The 7500-nt window shown below is 39.4% G+C and overlaps 1 protein-coding gene across 1 annotated transcript in view; it reads right to left on the reverse strand.

Moving 5' to 3' along the window:
• The window catches only part of LOC101855091 (protein unc-13 homolog A), a gene marked incomplete at its 3' end in the record, with an annotated part of 96500 nt that overhangs the window by 27975 nt on the left and 61025 nt on the right, over positions 1-7500 (reverse strand).

Here is a 7500-nt window from a genome sequence, read left to right on the forward strand (position 1 = left end):
TGTGTGTGTGTGTGTGCGTGTGTGTGTGTGTGTGTGTGTGTGTGTGTGATTCCACAAACAGAGAATTCCACCCCATTCCCTCCACCAAACCTTCTCATATCCAACAGAAAGAGAAAAAGAGGTATGGCAAGAGGGGGGGGGAGAGAAACAAGACAGTTGATCCTATGTCTTATCTGGAACTAAGACGCCAACAGTGCATGCGAAGGTATTAGAGCGAGACCTAAGACGTCAGGATCATTCAAGCGGAACGTGCACTATCATGACATCAGTTGGAATGTCAGCACCCCCTCATACCATTCTGTTAAATCCCCACATCCAACATCCAATACAAACTTCAGTTGCTTTTGTAGAGACACCCACAAACTTGCACTGCACAGTACAAAGAACAATAGCATGGTCGTAAATAAACCATTTAAATAGGAAGACAAAGGGAAACAGAAAAATGGGGAAAAAATTGAGAAAATTTTGTAAAGAAGAAAGGTAAAGGATAGTGAGAAAAACATAAACAAAATAAGTATAGTTTTGATAAGGCGAATCGGCATCCAATACGAACTATAAATTGCCCTCCAGGAGAAGGGATTTGCGCTGTTTCGTTTGCTGACATTTGCACGAGTAGCGGTCGATGAATATCTAATATTTATGAAAATCTTTAGAAATTGCGAGCGATTAGCAAACGTCGAAAACATTTAGAATTCAAGATAATACAATTTAGACTCAAATAATCTAATAAGACTGAGCTGCTCTGCGTCAGAGGACGTAATAATAACAACAGTAAAAATTCATCATCATCGGCTAAGGAGCAAAGCAACATGAATAACATTTACCACGACGCTAATATCAATCATGAGAAAATCCGCAAGGAATTCGGCTTCTGCATTACAAAAGGAAATTCCATCCCTTGAGATCTAGCGCGGACCAGCCTTCAAGTTGAAGACTTCTGCTCTAGTCGGTGGTATATGCGATAAGTACAATTAGAACATGCGATTAATTACATTATGACAACAATATGGAATTTGTGAAAGCGGCAATAGTATTTGTGTTTGTTCCCCTGATAATCTGTTGGCATCACGTGATTCTTGTATTCACGTTGTCACAAAGCTTTTAAAACGTACAAGATATGGTTCCTCCTCCTCCTTTTCTTCTTCTTCTTCTTCTTCTTCTTCTTCTTCTTCTTCTTCTTCTTCTTCTTCTACTTTTTCTTCTTCTTCTTCCATATATCCGATGTTGGTCGAGTTGGCCAATATTATATTGTTGCATATGGACGTGAGTGTGTATTTGTATGAGCGTGTGACAATATGGCGCGTGCTCCCAAGTGTCTACACATGCGAGTGTGTGAGTGAGCATCATATATAATAATGTTGGATGTACGCATGTGCGAAGACTTTCCATCTACTTTTTTAGCATACCTACTCTCATCAATAGACACTTAACAGCTTCGATGCAATGATAAGTGCGCATTTCTAAGAATAAGAGAGAAGTTCAGTTAGAATCCGCTAGGGTAGAACAACCTGCTCTCCAAGTGATGACGTGCCCAGTCCGCTAATGCATAAAACAGGACGGCAAACAGCCGCCCCTCCGACTGATGGTCCTGTCAATTAGGTCTATTTGCACGTGTTTTCTCCCTGCTCCTCCCCATTCGCTTTTGATTGCTTGGTCTCGTAAGACCCTATTAGCGCGAGTCTTTAATATTTCATCAAGGCCAGATTCTGGCATCCACTTTCTCGTTACGAGTTGCTTTTCTGTTTGTGGAAGGAGCATTAAAAGTAACTTCGTGCCATCAAAGGGCAGCCATTAGGGTCACTTTAAACGTGTGGGGACGCAAACGTTGCTGGCTCCACGGTAAATACGACAGTACGGGCGGGAGTGTGACTCTGTGCCTGCCTCCCTTAAATGTAGGAAAAGACATTTTGAAAAATCGTCGCCTCAGAACTATTTCGTCCAAAGTGCCTCTTTACTTAAGTTCACTTTGGACAAAATAGTTCTGAGGCGACGAAATTCCGACATAGGTCAGTATTTGACAGTCTACGTATGCCTATGTGCGTTTATGAGTGTGAATGAGTGTTTGATTATACAATATATCTACTTTGATCGCCGAAATATGATTTTCTGACTTCTGATTTTTTTTAAATTACGACGCAACTGGGTAGATCTAGTGATGATGATGGGAGAATGATGGACTATTGACAATACAAGCAAAATAGATTAAACGTATCGTTACTGGGTTTGTTTAGTGTAAGTGTAAGCCAGACAAATTTCCCCGAGACAAATTTGACTATTCGGACGAGCGTAATTTCCTTTAACATCAACGTTCATAATAGAATTCAAAGATTGAGACGGTCGATTTTTACTCAATTTGCTTGCCATGAAACACAAATGTACAGATACGAAGTTTGCTCTGAAATAAAATCAGTATAATATTCTGGATGATCAAGAAAATGATACAGGGACTCGTTATGAATACATTCAGCTTTTAAAGAAATGTTTCCTAAGTTATCATTCTAGATAGAAGGACGTCTTTCAAAAGCAATCAGTTAGACGACAGCGGCCAAAGGTGTGCTTCTAGAGAATGCACGGACCAAACTCCCAACTGCACCTCGGGGGACGTCGACGAAAAATTCGGCCACCGGAAGTTGCGCAATGTGGTCCAGACAATTTTAATTCACAGCCTCGGGGTCACCGACAAGCGACATTTCTGAACTACGTCAGGGTCCGCGAATGGGAGGGAAAAGAAAGGGATCTATTTTTGTGTTGTTGTTTTTTTCGGGAGGTGAGGATGAGGAGGTGGGGGGGGTAGATGCGGTCTCTTCCAGGCCTAATGATGTAGTCGATGACGTGGGCGAGCCTAGCTAAACACAGAGGACAGGCCACACTTGAGACAGACAAATTACAGTTGGGAAAGTACATTGTTAGTATTGGCGTCGTGTTCGCAATGTTTTGTTTTGGATCATCTTGTCTTCTTACAGGAAACAGTCTAATAAGGCTTCGCGACAGGCGTAAGAAGAAAAGTCGAACTAGAAAGCCGTTCCCATGAAAATGCCGAGCAGCACAGTCCAAATTGCCAAAACGCTTTTGTAAAATTAATGAGGTTGATGCCTGAAAATTAATATTATATGCACTTAAGACGTGTTTCCACTACAATTTCAACACGGATGTATTTTGAGGCACTTTCAACACCACAGCCTTATCAGGAATCTGACAACATGTACTATCAACATCATCACGTGGAGAGAGGATAAAATGTACTATCAGCTTTGTTGAAAACCACCAGTCTCGCGTCTTCAAGAAACACAAACACTTGAGTCGAGATGTTAACAAAATTATGAAGTATTGACATTTCCAAAAAGAAGTCACGTCTGGATAAACTGAGAGAAAACTGAGGCTCCAGGAGGGGAACAGTCAGAACCTGAGCGCCGATATATCGTTTGACAATTCAAGCGACTCTGAATATCAGAAATGCAAATTCCGTCCCTTTAAACACACACACACACACAGACACACGCGTGCGGCGCGCGCCACACACAAGCACATACACAAGCACACATATACAAGCATACACACAGATAGACACACACAGACAGACGCACACATATTTATTTGCAAACCGTTCAAACACCAGAACAAGGAAATACATATAATATATGACTTTAATCTCAATCTGTACTCAAGCTATCCCCATCGAGCCCCACCCCCCTCCCCGCGAACTCCTTCTTCATCCCGTCGTTTGACAACATCAACATGCAACAGCAGACTCGTGCTTTGCAGACGTTAATTAAGGGCGGAAATATGTGTCCAAATCTAGCTCAAAGCGCTAACAAGTCAACATGCGTCGTTGCGCTTCTGTGTCTCCACTGCTTCCGGCTCCCCATCTGTAATTGGTCCAACGTTTTTTGCCCCACTTTATAATCATGCTCTATCACAGAATCGACAATTCCAATGATAACTGCCATTCTAATCAGAATGGCAATTATTATTAGAAGTATCGATTCTGTGGTGGAGGAATCCGAATGGCATTCATATTAGAAGCATAGGTTCTCTGATAGAGCGCGATTACAAAACGGGCTTACAACGGGCTCTAGTTTGTTTGTTTGTTTGTTTGAGTAAAGAGAAGCACATCCACACATTATTGGTCATTTAGTGCTGGGGAAAAAGTAAGAAAGACAGACAGAAACAAGAGAAGGGAAAGTAAAGATGTAAGATCTACCAATGGCGCCCTCCAACATCCCACACAACGTGTTCTCCCACTTATCAAGGAGGTCGTGTACCCATCGGTCTGTATCGCATCCAGAGCTGCACCGGGGACAGAGCGACTTTGGCGTCAACGCTTTCAGTATCGAATACAGCTGAACGAGGTGGGTTGCATTTCGATTCGAACTCTGTCCAATCATCGTGAAATTGAGTTTTTTTCCGTTTTTGTCGGCTAATTCAAAACACAAGATTTCTTATTTTTAAATAAATATGCCCCTGCGTCTTCAGCAGAAATAGACCGAGCTAAAAATAGGACAGCAACTAAAGAAAAAAACCAGGAGACCTCATTCATGTATCCAGGCTGAGCAGTAAAAAGGACAAAACCTATTTACTACCTTCAATAAAGAGGAGTTGGCACAAGTAGAATGTTTGAATTTGATACCAGCACGGTAGTCCTAAGCCTATTGAGAGTCGGTTTTTTATTAATCGTTGTAACTTGTCCGTAAGCTGCAAAGACACGACAAAAAACGTGGAGTACCGATAAAGTGATCAATATCATCAAGACGGTGTATTCGCTAAGCACAGTCGCTGTCCACTGGTCCTCCGACGTTCAGACCTCGAAAGTTCTAAAGCATAAATATCTCGTCCAACTTACTCGTACAATCTTTTGTCGAGCAACAATCTTTTCAATCAATTATTTCCTACTTTATAAAGTATCATTTTGCTCATTCTTTTCGACGATAAACCATGTCAGTGTATCCATCAACATAATAATCTAATAAAGGAGAGGCAAAGTCTTTTATTGAAGAATCTTATGTAACTTTTTACTACGTCATTTCGTCCTCATTCTAGATTACTGTTGCTTTGTTCTTTTAATTCGGAACGCTAAATGGCGATAAAAGTGCATCTAATAAAACACTCTTCGTAGCGATCGTTTAAGACGTTTGCTGGAAATCCAACAAAAGTGAGTGCACGTTCTTACAAACGTGTAAGCGAGTATTATTAAGGTAGAACAAAATTACACAACCAAACGCCTCAGAGTGCAAAAAGGTTCCAGACCAGCCACCAATAGGGGCACCTCAGAAATGGAGCGCGTAAATCCTATTGCGTAGAGAAACATCGATCCTAAGGACCTTACCCATCAGTCGTCACACGCGAGCAGTGGCTGGGTCTGTCATCGCACGCGTGACTCACAGGAAACAATACTAATGGCCCGGGTGACACATCATTAGGAAGGGAGGGGGGAGCGACTTCTGGTACACACACGCACACACACACACACACATACACACACAAACACACACAAACACACACAATTTATATAATTATATTATGTATATATCATATATATATATATACATATCAAATATATATATATATATATATATATATATATATATATATATATATATATATATATATATATATATATATATATATATATATATATATATATCTTTTATAAGCGACAAAACGCGACAAGCTCCATTTTTAAAGTTGGGCCGAAACTATTCCACTGTAAATACAAACGAGAGGCACATTCCAGGGCCAGCTTCTTTTTCCCCAGAACGCAATTATTCCTGTCTAAACCACTTCGTAAGCAATGTTTTTCCTTTTACAAAATGTAACAACAAAAGCGGTGACAGATCGCTGACAGATCGCGCCAATTAAGTTATTTCCTCGGGTCACGTGACTTTGCTAGTGGCCGACAAAACCTGTCTGCAGTTCTTTCCGTTCCTAAATTTTCTAAGTCATAATATAATAATGTGTCAAAGTTTTTTTATTATAAAAGTTGACCTTATTTATTCAATTAAAAGTATCTAGACATTGTATTATGGTTTGAAGCTGAACAAAAGCAGCTATTCAGATAAAAATATAATGGACTGCAGGGGATTAAAATTGGTGTACTTGACTTGCTGATTGATACAGCATTACAAAATCGCCCAATTTGTCGGTTTCGTTAGCCTTATGAAGGAAATTTTTTTAGAACTGGTATCATTACCAATTTTTGGGTCAAACATAAGACTGCGTTTTAAAAAGTTAGTCTTATTCTATAGAATTGATCTCCTTTTGCAAAACAAAAAAAAGAAAATATATTATGATATATTTTATCGCATTTTGTCAGAATTGTGTGGAGATCTCATCAATACCATTTAAAAGATAAGAATCTGATACCGATTTCTTCAAACAACGAGCATCAACCAAGCCTCACACCATGTTTACTCTAAAAGCAAAGATGCTCATGCATATCCAGTAAACAGGTGAAAAATAGAAATCTTCGTTTTTCTCAAAACCAGAAAAAAATATAAAGCGTTTAGTCATGTTGCCAAACTTTAAATATACATGCATGTTTATAAATATAGTTCATACAACTGATTTCAAAAGGCGAGCACAGCAGGATAAAAGTTTTTGAAAATAATTTTTTTTAAATAAGCAAAATATTTACATCTATTTGTAAGACATCTCCCAGCCGCGTATTCACTAAAGACAAATGAAAAGAAAAAAAAACTACGAACAAACAAAAAACTTCTTTTCGTGGAAGATGAAGAGGAAGAGGAGAGAAAGAGAAGTTACATACAGAAGATACTGGGTAGAAATAATACTTTTGGAGATAAAAGCCAGTCCTATTATACAACACAAGGACGTTTTTTGTAAAGAGTAAAAGTAGAAGCACAAATTATATAAAATAAGAAAAGTCGGAGGACAAAAAGTAAGTCAAAGACTTGAGTCTACTTATACGTTTGCAACTGACAAAAAGGAACTGATCGACATAAAAATCCAGCCATTAGGAACTGGAATAAGGTAAGACAGCAGACAAATTACAGTGCAGGAGAAAAGGGTAGAACCTACCCAGTCTGTACCTCCCCGTCCCCTTTTCCGAAAAAAATAGCAAAAAGCCTGAGAAGAAACCGGAATCCATGAAAGCGAAGAATGAAGTATGGAATAGAGTCTAAAAATACATAGAATAAGGACGGGCAAACATAATCAAGAAAAAAGGGCTGAAAGAAGAATAGAAATTTGGAAAATATAAATGGGTAACAAAAAATGCATGTGAGAAGGGAGAGTGAGGGAGGGAAAAGGGAAAATAAGTACGAAAAAAGCAGACACGGGAAAACTGCTAAATACAAGGAGTGGAGGTGAAGAAAGGGGAGGGGGGGGGGTAACGCAACAAAAATAAAAGGAACCAGATTAGGGGCAGATGATTTAGGAAAAGAATTGGGAAAGGGGCATAGAATTAAAACCATTTTTCAAGAGGTAAAAGCAGTGATTGGGAAATTAAACTGAAAGACAAACGCAAAGAAAAGATAATGCGGT

This window comes from Aplysia californica, unplaced genomic scaffold, assembly GCF_000002075.1.
Source record: "Aplysia californica isolate F4 #8 unplaced genomic scaffold, AplCal3.0 scaffold00082, whole genome shotgun sequence".
In the NCBI taxonomy this organism is placed as follows: Eukaryota; Metazoa; Mollusca; class Gastropoda; order Aplysiida; family Aplysiidae; genus Aplysia; species Aplysia californica.